Source organism: Schistocerca piceifrons, chromosome X (assembly GCF_021461385.2).
Source record: "Schistocerca piceifrons isolate TAMUIC-IGC-003096 chromosome X, iqSchPice1.1, whole genome shotgun sequence".
Classification (NCBI taxonomy): Eukaryota; Metazoa; Arthropoda; class Insecta; order Orthoptera; family Acrididae; genus Schistocerca; species Schistocerca piceifrons.
Genome location: NC_060149.1, coordinates 671,026,797 through 671,041,881, shown reverse-complemented (window position 1 = coordinate 671,041,881; position 15,085 = coordinate 671,026,797). Strand labels below are relative to the sequence as shown.

Below are 15,085 nucleotides of genomic sequence, written 5' to 3'. Positions count from 1 at the left end.
TTGTGAAACCGAGGCTTCGAGGTTGTCTTTATTTGTCCATAGTCCCTCCCTTTACTGCGTATCAACGACTGATATACATTTTCCTACTGGTGACTTGTTCTTCTAACGAATGTAGTCTTCAGGTCAGATTGCAGTAATACGATGTTTTAAAATGGGTTGTTTTCAGCGACAGAATTTCCTAAGTTGTCGACTATTTCATTATATTTAATGCTAGTGTCCCTTGATTTACATAAAGTTTAACTTCTTTCGATATTTTGGTTTACCTTGGTTGCTTGGCTTTTGTAACCTACATTACCGGTCGATTAGTTTCCTTGCCAAGGTCTGGAATCTGTGTAACTTGAAGCATACTTCTACGATCCATTAAAATCTTACTTTTTTCATTGTGAGGTTATGGAAGTAATGTAAAGCTGCAAGTATAGCTGTGGCTTCTGCAGGAAAACTAGAAGTCGCATTGGGAAACGAAATCAGTTCTGTACAGTCTGTGCTTAGTCACATGAACGCCAATCTGCCTGTGGTTTTGGAGCCGTCAATAATATACCTCGAAATACTCCGACAAATTAAGAGCAGCGCAGGTATTATCAATTGTTGTGCGCCGACGAATGTTTTTGTTGGAAAGTAGAAAACACCGGCTGCTGCAGTTACTTCGCTATACTGATAATCGGAATTAGCATATGTTTGCGTTCTTCGAAGTTAGGCACAATTTCCTTTAACTCTATGAAGGTTGTACGTAGTTCTGGTTTTTGAGCAGCGTCAAATCCCCGTTCAGTATCCAGATTTAGATTTCCCATCGTTGCCGACATTACTTACGGTGAATGCAGGGATGGTTCCTTTGAAAACGACAGTGCCTATTTACTTTTGGGTTCTTGTTCTGTCACAGGTTGTGCTTCATCTCTGATGATCTCATTGTCGACGGGTCGTTAACTCTGACCTTCCTTTCACTTCTTCAGAAGTTAGGGAGTTCTTCATTTACGAGGGTTCTCTGGAAAGTAAAGATACGAAGCACAAAAACCAAATTTCCATATTAAGGGTGAATGATATGAAAACCGTGGATGTGTAATTTAAAAAAGCTAAAAATGGCACCAGTAGCGTGTAAGTTGGTAAGCATGTTCCTACTTGTGTAAAAAATGTTGACTACGTGGTACCATCGCCCAGATGCATGACCACCCGGACAGGGACAGCGTAATGATGGCCAGCACACCAACAACTCGCACCAGGGACCAACAGCATCTGTTATTCAGTTTCTGACTAGTGAGGGTGCGAAACCAGTTGAAAATCATCAAAGAATGAAGTTACAGTATGGTGATGAATATATGTTACAGCATCATGTCTAAGAACAGGGTGGCAACTTCGCAGATGGTGGGACGTCTGTAGGCGACTCTTCTCATTTGGGCTACGCACATCGCTTTGGGACTTCAGAACACACTGCAGCAGTTGTTAGCCATTATAATGGAAAACCACCAGTTGACACTAGATAACACTGCAGCACCTGCAACCAACAGTTAGACTTCAACACACCACACTGTACCTGCTACACGTATTCCACTTTCACCATATATCTGCAACATAGGTGCCCCGCGGCTGGTTCCTGAACTGGAATAGGGATGTGTTGGTACTTGTGAATAATTTCTGCGGCACATTAAAAAAAAAGCCAGAATTGTCACTGAGGAAGAAACGGGGTCCACTACCAATAACCAGAATCGACAATTGCGAGAAAGAAATAGAGGCATTTTTTATAAGCAAAAAAAAAAATCCGAAAAAAACCATTAGCAAGGAATATTATATTGACACTCTCGGGAGGCAAACGGCGTCATGCTGAAGCACCACACATCACATGGATCCACTTTCAGCAGTGAGTGATGCTCAGACCTCCTGAAATAGTATTTGCGGCCTGTAATCAAATTTAAAAGACATGGATTGTTGCTTGCTGGTGCTCTGCTGCGTTATGACAATGTACGGCACCGTAAGGTCAGTGCAACACCTTCGACAAGTGCAGAGATGAAATTCTAGTGCCTTCCACATTCACCAAACTCACCAGACAGTAAAAAAATGGTTCAAATGGCTCTGACCACTATGGGACTTAACATCTTAGGTCATCAGTCCCCTAGAACTTAGAACTACTTAAACCTAACTAACCTAATGACATCACACACATCCATGCCCGAGGCAGGATTCGAACCTGCGACCGTAGCGATCGCGCGGTTCCAGACTGTAGAGCCTAGAACCGCTCGGCCACCATGCTGCCTCTATATCTGTCCATAAGTGCAGATTTTGTGCACGGACTGACCTCTCGATTATATCCCATACATGATCAATGAGATTCATGCCGGGCAATCTGGATGGCTAACTCATTCGCTCGAACTGTCCGCAACGTTCCTCAAACCAGTCGCGACCAAATGTGGCCCGAAGGCATTGGACACTGTCACCCATAAAAGTTCCATCGCTGTTTGGGACATGAAGTCCATAAATGGCTGCAAATGGTCTCCAAGTAGCAGAATATAGCCATTTCCAGTCAATGATCCATGTAAACACATCCCAAACCATTATGGTGTCACCACCAGCTTCCACAGTGCTTTGTTGACAACTTTGCTCCACGGCTTCGTACGGTCTGTGCCACACGCGAACCCTACAGCTCTTACTAACTTAAATCGGCTCTCATTTGACCAGGTCACATTTTTCCGGTTGTCTAGGGTCCAAGCGATATAGTCACGAGCCCAAGAGAGGCGCTGCATGCGATGCCGTGCTGTTAGAAAAGGCACTCGGTTCGGTGGTCTGCTGCCATAGATCCTTAACGCCAGATTTCGCCGCACTGTCCTAACGTATACGTTCCACTTTGATTTTTGCGGTTATTTCACGCAGTGTTGCTTGCCTGGTAGCACTGACAATTCTACGCATACGGCGCCACTCTCGGTCGTTAAATGAAGGCCGTCGGCAACTGCGTTGTCCGTTGTGAGAGTAATGCCTGAAAACTGGTATTCTATGCACACTCTTCACACTTTGGATCTCGGAATGTGCATGTCAGTATCTCATGTCTTTTGGCACCTCACTGTAGTTCTGTAGTTTGCCGGAAATGCTTTTAAGGGGGGTAGGACGTCAAACGGGCTGACTTGGAGCAGGAGAGGCACCACAGGACATTTTAATTTCCACTGTCTATACTTTTACAAATAAATTCATAAAACTTTGTCAGCATGGCCAGGAAGGATTCACAATTCACACTCATAGCAGTGGAAGTTCGAAAACATAACGAAGTAATTTTTTTTTACATGTAAAATATCATAATTTTTTTCACTTACTAATGGCAGCATTTGTTGCTATAGTTACACTTTTCTTCATAAGTAAGAGAGATGGTTCGATGAATTTTGCCGAGCATACAAACCATACTTAAAGGTGCATGAAACTCTAGAATTTTCCAAATCTATTAAAAACTGTGGTAAAAATTGAGGTAATTAACTATAAAATTTGTGTTTTTTCTAAACATGAAGTTTAAAATACAATAGAACATTCGTTTTTATATAAATTAAATAAATTCTAGAGTTTCATGCACCTGTAAGTATGGTATGTATGCTGTGCAAAATTCATCGAAGAATCTCTGTAACTTATAAAGGAAAGTGTACCTACAGCAACAAATGCAGCCATAAGTAAGTGAAATAATGGTGAAATTTCACACGTAAAAAAAATTATTTCGTTATGTTTTTCTGACAAAGTTTTATGAACTTATTTGTAAAAGTATAGACACTGGAAATTAAAATGTTCTGTGATGCCTCTCCTGCTCCAAGTTGTCCCGTTTGATGTCCTACCACCCTTAAGGAAATTGTCGGTTTTCTGACTGCAGCGACAAACAGCCCATCTTTTAAGGTGGGAGCACTTTGTTCACCAGAAGAGTCAATAATGCACTGAAACTGCTCTGTTTTTACGTAAGATCGCAAACTTTTGTCCAAGACATGATGAAATGTTCCATTCGTGAGTAATCCAGATTTTAGCGCTGTTGCGTCACATTCTAATCTCGTTCAATTAAGCGGTTTACATGTGATTGGACTCGAGGAAGAAATTTGCCAGTGATTTCCTTGAGAGAAATAAAAACTGTTGGTATGAGGTTTCCGGAAGGTGTCAAGCCGTATTTGGTATGAGTATTTTAGGTGAAAGGGCTGAAAGATATTTCCGTAATTTTCTCATCCCCGAAAGGATAACGATCTGTTACTATAAATACGACACCACCTGAGCGATACCCGGAAAATCGGAGAAGTCTGTTACGCGGCACTGTCTCCTCAACGACGCAGTGTGAGCATCGAACCGTAACACGACGCAGCAGTGGTGGTTCGCGGGCGCCGGCGACAGGCTTAAGTGGTGCGGACTCACGTGTGGGAGAAGCGACGCGGCCGCCGCCCCCAAGGCCTGCCGGCGGAAAGCCAATTGATTGGCGACTACCGACGCGCCGCGGCTACGGGGCGCGAGATGCGCGCAGCGGCCGCAGCGGCGACGGCTGCTGAGGCGGTGGCAGGTTGTGTAACGGTGGTGGGGTGGGAGACACGGCCGCTATATGAGCGCCGGTGTGCCAGCGCGCCACAGTTCGCGCACAGCCACTGCAAAGCCAACCCGACGGCGACAGCGACTACCACAGTGAGTACCAGCTTGTCACTCGCCACGTGCTGCCGGCTCCCGCCGCCGCCGCCTCCGCCGTCGACATCCTCGCCGCGCCTTAAAGATCTCTATTGCTTTCTCACAAAGAATTGTCGTGTAAGTTAACTCGGGGCCCATTGTAAAACAATGGACAATTTTAATAAACACGACCCAAGTCAGCGCTTCTGTGAGCTCAACAATGTATCATTGTTCTCCGGCGTAACTTTTTTTAATTTTATTTTCGTTCGGTTTCTCGAATAGCCAACATAATCTGGACAGTGAGTGAATCCATTTCTGGTTCAAAGTTCGGGAACACTTGTTTTCTAACAATGTTTGTCGAAATCTTCGAAGTCTAGAAAAAATCTGCAGTGGTTTTTGTCATTCAACAAATTGTCTTTGAGTCAGTTAGACAGTTCTGTTTTGTTGTCATGCGTTGTTGATTGCTATCTTCGCGTGCAATTCTTTATTTACATTTTTTGTGTTATCAAAATCAATAACCATGGCACTTCTATGAACCCAGCAATTTATTACGGTTCTCTAACTTAACTCATTTCTTGTAGTTCATTTCAATCCGATTTCTTGGACAGCCAACATAATTTGAACAATGAGTGTATCTATTTCTGTTTCTTAGTTCTGTAACACTCATTTACTAACTATGTTTGTCGAATTCTGGATAATATCTACGACAGTTTTTGCCAGTAAACAAATGAGCGTTCCGTCAGATAGTTTTATTTCGCTGTGCAATATTTTATTGATTTTTTGTACATTGTCGATGACGAAAGATGAAGATGCGTGTGCGCAAAAAATAAAGCACTTTCGTACTGTTTACAACTGACATTTCCCGTAGGTTGTCCGTTAATGTAGTTTCTAGTACAGTGCTGTTGTGTGCCTTCTTCAGCGCAGTATTTAGTTTTTTCTATTGCAGCCCTATGTGTGTCGGTGTTACAGCTCCATTACCAGAAACTAGATTGACGTTTCTGGACGCTCTTTCTACTTTAGTTTTTCCCCTTCATTTTCCACAAAACTGGTGAAAATTTCCACATACGTATTTACACAGACCACGCCATGTATTTTTTTTACTTTAATGGTTATGCCAACGTATTTTAATGTGTCATGCACAGTGACAATACCAGCGTAAGATTTGCACAATTTTTCCATTCTACGCGGGGTCCGCACATCTGGGATAGTAGTGCCTGCAACTACTATGGTTGTGCGAAACTCTTATTCCCCAGGTTGATGTGTGGCATGTAACATAACGTAAGCACAATAATTTTTATTGTGATGCAGCTTGATAATGCCCAAGAGAGGACAAAGTAGCTAATTTGTAAATAATGAAGTAAAGTGTTTATTTCCAAACAAAAAGCACAGTATAAGGTTCAGACTGACTTACTTTAAAATATTTACAGTGACTATTGACGCATACGTAAAAAACACAAATGACGTGTGACGCAAGTCAGAGTATTAATAATAAATAACCCCTAACCAGATTTGCAATTCAGTTCGGTACCCGAGAACAACACTACACTGTTTTAATTATATTCATTTGCGCTATTTCATATTTTGCAAACACTGCGTGCACTGAATCCCAACAAAGGTTCCGAAACTGCTGTACACCATTTACGAGTCAAGTCTAACAGAAGATTCTGCTGGTATGATCATAGAACATAAAGAGTATTTTACAAACCTGTCAGTGGTATTCGGAAAGAAGGAAAGGAAGCTTAACATCCCAGAAACAGTGTGGTCATTAGAGACGGAGCAATGACTTGTAACAACGCTAACGGAACGATTAACGGCTGTAACCTTTCGACGGAACGAACTCAGCATTCGCTTGAAGAGGTTTTTGGAAACACCCGGGCATAGTAAATCAGGATAGTCGGATGGGGACTCGAATTCCAGTGTTCTTGAATATGTGGATTCCGTCAATAAAGACGCTACTGTTAGCCCAGAAGTACCTTATTTGTTGAGGTTTACAAACAATCATTAATCGTTCTTTCCACGTCCTATTAGCAGCTGGACAAGGAAAGGAAGAAAGAGACAGTGGTATCAGAAAAACACACACCGAAAAGTGGCTTCCGGAATGTAGGTGTAGATACTTAATTTTCCAAGAAATCGCAAGAAACCTATTACAAAAATGTCTCGATTGACGAATAATAGAGACCTGCGCCTTTATCTCGTAATACACTAACTGACATATCTCATTCCTTCGGGTTCAGTTGATCATTTTTCTCCACTGAGCTGTTATACCTGCGTGAAAAATGTTTCATCTAACGCGAAGCATTAACTCTGCCTCTTGGCGTATTACAACCTGGTTCCCCCACCCTACACGAACGCCGTCTGTGTACCGGTAAATGTTCAGTATTAAATTTTTGCATATTTATTACAGAATTCCTCCTCGTAAGCTACATGTAGTTCCTTTATATATGTGACTTCTATTTATTGCCATCGAGCGCAATACTTTACAGAACTTGGGTACATTCAAAAAGTAATTTCGTTCTCTCTTGCATTCTACCGGTTTTAGTTTTGGAATTGTATCTTCTATTGATTCCGTGGCCCCAGTTCGATTAATATTGGTGCTTTGAAGTTCGTAGAAGTACCGACAATTCTAAAATTACTTCTTTACTTTTCCAGTCAACAATCATTTGCGAACTCAAAATCTTAGCGAGTATCACGTTTTTAAGGAAGTTCGTTTTCCAGTTGGTAGAAATTAGTTACAAATGTCGTTTTATAATAAATTTGCCGCTGGAAATATCCTCGCACTTGAATTCGTTTTAACTACTTTCTACTGTCAGTGGCTCTACGATAACCAAGACTTCTGTATGAGATACGTTCCACGAACGATACGCATTATCATCTACTGCATGCGTTGTAACCTAGTAACTTCACCTAGGGCAATGGTTTCTGTCGTATTTATTTGACTTTAAATGTTGTTTTGCGTTTACATTTCGCAAGATGCATTAGGACAAAGAGGGGGCTCAACGGTGAGTCATTGGGTTCATAATCTGAAAAACCCCTATTCTAAGTCCACTCTAACGCTGTTCACTTGGGTTTTGCACGGCTCTGCTAAATCTCTTCATCTAAATGCAAGATATTTTCTTTAAAATTTCTACCACTTCTTATTTTGCCCACACTTTCCAAAACTGGACTTCTGCTCGGTCGCTAATAATATCGCCGTCGTAGGAAACTTGATAATTAAAAAAAAAATAGATCCTCGCATAATCTGATGCAAAGAAATATTAGTATCCAGTCATCAGGGAATTCTGTTTTCGCATCAGTTAACCGCCAAGTCCGTACCTCTGTTCTTAAACTTGAGCATTCTCGTGGCTTTTACTTTAACAATCGTAAACAACATGACAGTTTTTTCTTTGAGATACTACTCAAATAATTTGTTTTTATTCTAAGCGTCATATCAGTACAATAAAAATAAAAAATTTGTATTATTGGTGTTATTACTATTATTATTGTTACTATCACTAACACGTTATGAAACATAGCGTATATGGAAAAACTGAAGCTGAGGAACTGAAGCACATGCAGTTTTTGCTTTTTAAGGAGCGCGTCAAGAACAGTGGTTGCAGTACCATTTCTACTGTATTCTTGATACATTTCTCACTGTGCTGGTCAGTTTCGAGATTATTGATTACTTTATTACAATGGTGGTCGCAGCACAATTTATACCACATTTCTAACACATTTTTCATTGTACTGGTCAGTTACGGAATTACCGTTATACACAACACGAAGGTTGAAAGACTTAGCAAGAGTCCTTGTTACCCGTTAATTACCAGCCGCGGGTTTAGTAAATAACAGGAAACTACTTTTTCTTGTACACGCTAGAAGCGTAATAATAATAAAAAAAGCTGCTTGCTCTCTACCCTGTGCAGCTGGATATACTTGAGTTATTACAGCTGATCGGTAACTCGAATCCAGTTGGCGTAGACCGTGCAAGTCTTTGGGTGTTTGGGCAGATTTTTCTGCCGTCAATGTCATTTTGTCGCACTGCCAAAAATTTATTTTGCGATTAGCTGCAGCTTGCGATAGCCCTAAGTTCCATATCACTAAGTTGTAGTTAACGTATTCTCCTACACTTGGAGATGAATAAGGTTTGGACGTCCAGTTGATAACGAGGTAATTAGATAAATAGCTTAAGCTGGGAATGAGGACGGATTGAGAAGGAAATCGTTCTTTTGCTGTTGCTATTGCCTTACTCTATTTAGAAAAGCAACGGAAAACTAAATATTGACGACATGAATCCCACCCGTTTTGAATGCGAAATGGCTGCCCTAAGCCCTGTACCACATCGCTCGATTTCTCCTGCACTTGGTGACCACCCCCGACGCCCCACTGTGTCCACATCCCGTCGAATACAAGAAAATGTTATAATCTGCCATTGAGTTTCAGTTCACTGTAGTGCTCCGAATAATGTGTTGCCAGTACCGATATTCAGGTTAAAAATCGTTTGGTCTCACTGTTTGCACATATTATATTTGTTGGGGCATGTGATTGCTACTCTCACTGCATTCTTCGAGGAATGCATATCACGGTCAAGTTGTTGGCTGCTTGTTGATGATGTTCTGCCACATGATGCAACACAATCTCTGCGAATTCTATGTGCAAGCAATCCTTTGTCGAGAGCCTTCACCTGCCCCTCAGCAGCTACACGATCTACTTTTTCGAAGTTGCTTTCAAAGGCATTTAATTTCCTTCATCAGTTGAACAAAATGAATAGTATGTTGAAAGAAGGTTATAAGATGAACACACATAAAGTAACAAGAAATGTGATTGGCGCGTATTTGAATTAAGGCAGGTGACGCTGAGAGAACTAGTTTACGAAGTGAGACGCTTAAAGTCGCAGTCGAGTTTTGCTACCTGGGAAACAAATAATCGACAATAGAAGAAGTAGAGACGATACATACTGTAGTCTAGCAATAGCAAGAAATATTTCATGAAAACGAGAAATATGTTAACATCGAATATAAATTTAACTGTTAAAAGATTGTCCTGAAATTATTTTTGTGGAGTGCAGCCTTATGGAAGTTAAATATGGACGATAAACAGTACAGAGAAGAAGAAAGAAGAGAAGTTTTGGAAGTGTGGTGCCAAAGAAGAATACTGTAGATCGGGTAACTAGCGAAGAAGCACGGAATCGATTCGGAGCGAAAAGAAATTTATGGCACAACGTGACAAAAAAAAAAAAAGGGTCGGATGTCAGGACACATCTAGAGGAGTCAAGGAATAGTTAATTTGTAATGGGGGAAGGTAAAAATGGGTTGGGAGAACCAGTGTTTGAAGAGAGTAAACAGATTCAAATGGATGTAAGTTATAAAAGTTTCGCACAGGGTTGAGCAAGACAGACTAGCGTGGAGAGCCGCTTCAAACCAGTCTTCCGACTGATGCCCACGACAATAACAAACCTCTTCGAATTACAATAACGCCTGTCGCGAAACTACTCTCCGTGCATTCGTTCGGTTACCTTAGCAATATATCCTGCAGCAGCACATATTAAAAGCACATATTAAAAGCAGGACTACAAATTCCCGTGAACAGTAATGCATCAGCTTGGACAGCCACTCATCAACTGTAGACAATAGTAAACTATCCATTGTTACATCATATAGTTTCCCAAGGCATTGCCACAAACGTCGATATGGCAGGCTGTTAATTGTTATGAAGTATAAACCATCTATAAGGATGTGCTTCATACGCATAGCTCACTAAAGACATCGTACCGCCATAAATTTTCATTTCCGACCAGCGTCTCTTTATCTGAAAATGTTCATTATAAATGGAAATACAGAAACCTGCACCCAATCATTTTTGAAATATTTGTTGATTCCCATCGACTGCTTTTAGAGACTTTTCAAGTTCATTTTCAGGTGGCGCTGGTGGAGATTACATCTGTATTTCCATAGCGTGATAATAGTACTGGCCCTGTGACAAGAAGAGAGACAAAACCGTAAGGTATCGCCATGACTGACAGTTACAAACTAACGAATATTGCAAAATGTGTCTGATTGCACTCTTGTTTATTTACGATTCAATAGTCAGTTACGGGTTCTAGAAAATCCATAATGGATAAGCTTAATCTCAAAATTCTCAATTTCGGATTGTCTGCAGTCAGTATGATTTTGACCGCGAAGGTTTCGAACTCCCTGCATAGGTAGCTCGTCACCCGAAATTTAGAGTTGTTCAGCTGACAGACTTAGAGACACGGGAGTCCTGTGGATTCCGCTGAAGAGTTCATCAATGTGACGTAGCTGACTTGCCACTAGTTACGTGCCAGTGCAGGGTTCGTAAAATATGCAGTAATTGTATCACTCGATTCGCGCTAGGATAATGGGCTTCAAATCCCTCTCACACTATTCTGATTTAGATTCTTCTTGATTTCTTAAAATCACGTCAGGGCAATGCATGCAGGATACTTTGAACAAGGCTACGATCAGTTCAAGTCCAGCTCAGTGACCCTATTTGTAACAGCCATGACGTCCGTTGAAGGTATAATTTTCCCCGGAAGAGGTTCGTAAGAAACAAATTTTCTTCGAGTATTAGGGTAAAAGTACCGTCCCAAGACACTACGTCACGAATTAGTGTACTGTGGCCAAGTTTTGTCACGTGGCCAGTGTAAATAGCTGCCAGTCTTCAAACGTAGCGAAGCCTGGCGAGGAGCCGAATATGCATTAAGCGCGGGTTATTTTTAACTCCGCCTGCAGCACTGTTTTTGTTCGCAGGGGAATGACCACATATTGTAAACAGCCTCGTTACGGCTATGTTTACAACTAGTAAACTGAATTCACTTACATTAAATGTACAGAGGTAACGAAGATGAAGTCAATGAAAATACAGTTAGACAAAATGGTATTTGTAAGGTAACACAAAGAAATACTGAACTCTAATGTAATGAATATGTCGTGAAGAATGAAAACGTTTTCACTATAGGGATTCTAACCCGGACTTAGTGCTTTTTTGTGAGCAGTCGTCCTGACCAGTGAAAAGCGTAAAATCCGGGTTCGAGTCGTAGTCTAACATAAATTTCCATTAATAACGACATTTATCGCGCATGCTATGCGCCGCTTACAGACTCGGAGGCAGTATTAAAACAGAATCTACATTTCATACAATATTACAATGTAGTTTCTAGAGTAGCGAGGAACGGAGAATTTGACGCTTAGGTTGGGCGGGATCGTGAAAGCCCGATTAGGTGACAAAGTGAAACAGAGGGTCGGCACAGAATTCAAGCCGTCTTTCAAGAAAAGGTTTATATAACTTTGGAATGCTTCACTGAGTAATTCATCGCTGTCATCGCAATATAAGCCGCGCGGGGTGGCCGCGCGGTCTTGGGCGTCTTGTCGCGGTCCGCGCGGCTCCCCCCGTTAGAGGTTCGAGTGCTCCCTCGGGCATGGATGTGTGTGTCGTCCTTAGCGTAAGTTAGTTTAAGTTAGATTAACTAGTGTGTAAGCTTAGTGACCAATGACCTCAGTAGTTTCGTCCCATAAGATCTTACCACAAATTTCGAATTTTCGCAATATAATGTGTTGATATAACCCAGTCTAACATATCATGTACAGTCCAGGAAGAAAGAAGCGATCATGTTCAGAGACGAGATGTGCCCACATTGGCAACCATCGACGACCGATAATAATCGACCACAAAGCACCGATGTTTTTAACATCAATGTTAAATGAGGGATTTATAGAATTGCGTAAAAGTAATATATCAATACATCTAATATCGTATTTACTAATCTATAAATTCAGTAGCAATTAACATTACATATCCGACAACTTTTTGTCTACAGGCTACAAAAATAATATTTGTTAGACATTCGTCTTTCAGTCTGTTGCGATGTTGACAAAGAGCATAAACTGCTTTCGAGAACAGTTTTTCAGAAGCTGTCGATGTGGCTATACAGCTCAAATATGTAAGTGCAATTTTTTATTGCTTTGGATTGATAGTACCGTTTATAGTATGATTCCACACTCATAAGGAATCTTGTCTAACATCTAGACGCGGTCTTTCAGATACAATAATAACTGAGCTATGATGGTTGGACCATTTCTCCTCCAGTTTGCAGATTATTCGTTTTTTGTAGGCCTACTACTTCACAATGTTCAGTTCACTCCACAAATCAAATTTCGTTTCTGTGATTTCCCATGCAGTATCAACGTTATGCCCACACTACTTGACACCCGCATGAGAGTGATGAACAACGAAATGAATTGGTCCACGCTTAGCTACAACAATAGCCAATGCTCCTGCCTCAGTTCATTTGGAAATATTGCCCCCCCCCCTCTCCCCCGCCCCACACACCTCACCAAGACCACGTCTAGTAAGTTGCAAATACGTTGCACTGGTGTCGTTATGAGGCATGTTTAGAAAAGAATTCGTTTAAACGAGGAAAATTTTACTGATCTTGTTAAAAAGTAGCCTGGTATTTTTGTCAACATCGAAAGAAGACACACTGACTGAAACGCCACTGTTACGATGTTTAAAAGATTTAAGTATCGATAGTGAACCATTATTTTTAAGGCTCTAAACATTGTTATTTTGCAAATACGTTTGATAAACGAACATCCCTAATTCAGTCTGGAGTCTGTGTAACAAATTTCGATTGAGCAGCGTAAATATTTTACAACCTACGGTTTAGAACGCACAAGAATTACGATATACAAAGAAAAGTCCTCACCACTTATAATAATCTCTTCGGCAGTGAACGGGCCGATCGCTAGGTAATCTCCGGCAGACACCTGTCTCGACTACAAGGCCACAGCCTTACCACTTACTTGCAGAGATGAAGTTCGAGGTCTCTCCGACATTGTAAGTGGCACCTACAACGAAGTGACAAAAGTGATGGTATAGCGGTAGGCATGCATACGGAGGTCGATAGTACGTACTCAAGGTATAAAAGGGCAGTGCATTGGCGAAGCTACCATTTGTACTCAGGTGATACGTGTGCAAAGGTTTCCTACGTTATTATGGCCAGTACGACGGGAAATAACAGATTTTGAATGCGGAATGGTAATTGGTGCTAGACGCATAGGACATTCCATTTCAAAAATCGTTAGGGAATTCAATACTCTTTGGTCCACAGTGTCACGAGACTGCCGAAAACACCAAATTCCAGGCGTTACCTCTCACCAGGGACAATGCAGTGGCCAACGGTCTTTACTTAATGACCGAGAGCAGCGGCGTTTGCGTAGAGTTGTCAGTGCAACGAGACAAGCAAAACTGCATGAAGTAACCGCAGAAAACAATGTGGGACGTACGAGGAACGTATCCGTTAGGACAGTGAGGCGAATTTTGGCGTTAATCGGCTATGGCAGCAGACGACCGACGCCACTGCCTTTGCTAACGGCAGGACATCGCCTGCAGCCCCTCTCCTGAGCTCGTGGCCATATCGATTGGATCCTAGAGGACTGGAAAACCGTGGCCTGATCAGCTGAGCCCCGATTTCAGTTGGTAAGAGCTGATCGTACGGTTAGAGTGTGGCGCAGACGCCACACAGCTATGGACCCGAGCTGTCAACAAGTCACTGTGCAAGCTGGTGGTGGTTCCGTAATGGTGTGGGATGTATTTACATGGAATGGACTGCATTCTCTCTTTCAACTGAACCGATCAGTGGTTTGAAATGGTTATGTTCGGCTGCTTGGAGACCATTTACATCCATTTATGGACTTCTTGTTCCCAAACAACGACGGAATTTTTATCGATGATAAGGCACCATGTCACCGGGCCACAACTGTTCACGATTGATTTGAAGAACATTGCGTACAGTTCGAGGAAATCGTTTGGCCACCCAGATCACCCGACATAAATCTTATGGAACATTTATGGGATATAATCAAGAGGTGAGTTCGTGCGCAAAATCCTGCACTGGGAACACTTTCGCAGTTACGTATGGCTGTAGCGGTTCAGCATTTCTGCAGGGGACTTCCAAAGACTTGTTGAGTCCACAGCATCTCGAATTGCTACACAACGCTGGGCAAAAGAAGGTCCGACAATAGCGGGTGATCAAAAGTCAGTATAAATTTGAAAACTTAATAAACCACGGAATAATGTAGATAGAGAGGTACAAATAGACACACATGCTTGGAATGACATGGGCTTTTATTAGAACCAAAATGCAGGATGGCGCTCCACCCCATACTGCTAGACGCGTGAAAGATCTCTTGCGCGCGTCGTTTGGTGATGAACGTGTGCTCAGCCGCCACTTTCGTCATGCTTGGCCTCCCAGGTCCCCACACCTCAGTCCGTGCGATTATTGGCTTTGGGGTTACCTGAAGTCGCAAGTGTATCGTGATCGACCGACATCTCTAGGGATGCTGAAAGACATCCGACGCCAATGCCTCACTATAACTCCGGACATGCTTTACAATGCTGTTCAAAACATTATTCCTCGACTACAGCTATTGTTGAGGAATGATGGTGGACATATTGAGCATTTCCTGTAAAGAACATCATCTTTGCTTTGTCTTAC

General features: G+C 41.9%; 1 protein-coding gene across 2 annotated transcripts in view; it reads left to right on the top strand.

Annotated features, from left to right (window-relative positions):
- The first annotated feature begins 4,534 nt into the window (after nucleotides 1-4,534).
- The window catches only part of LOC124722010 (facilitated trehalose transporter Tret1-like), a 277,295-nt gene continuing 266,744 nt past the window's right edge, over nucleotides 4,535-15,085 (top strand). Inside the window, exon 1 of one of the 2 annotated variants that reach the window (XM_047247185.1) lies at nucleotides 4,535-4,614. The gene's annotated coding sequence lies outside the window, so the exon portion shown is untranslated. Of the gene's footprint in view, nucleotides 4,615-4,664; nucleotides 4,732-15,085 lie in introns of those variants that run through there. The other variant, XM_047247186.1, reaches the window with a different exon arrangement.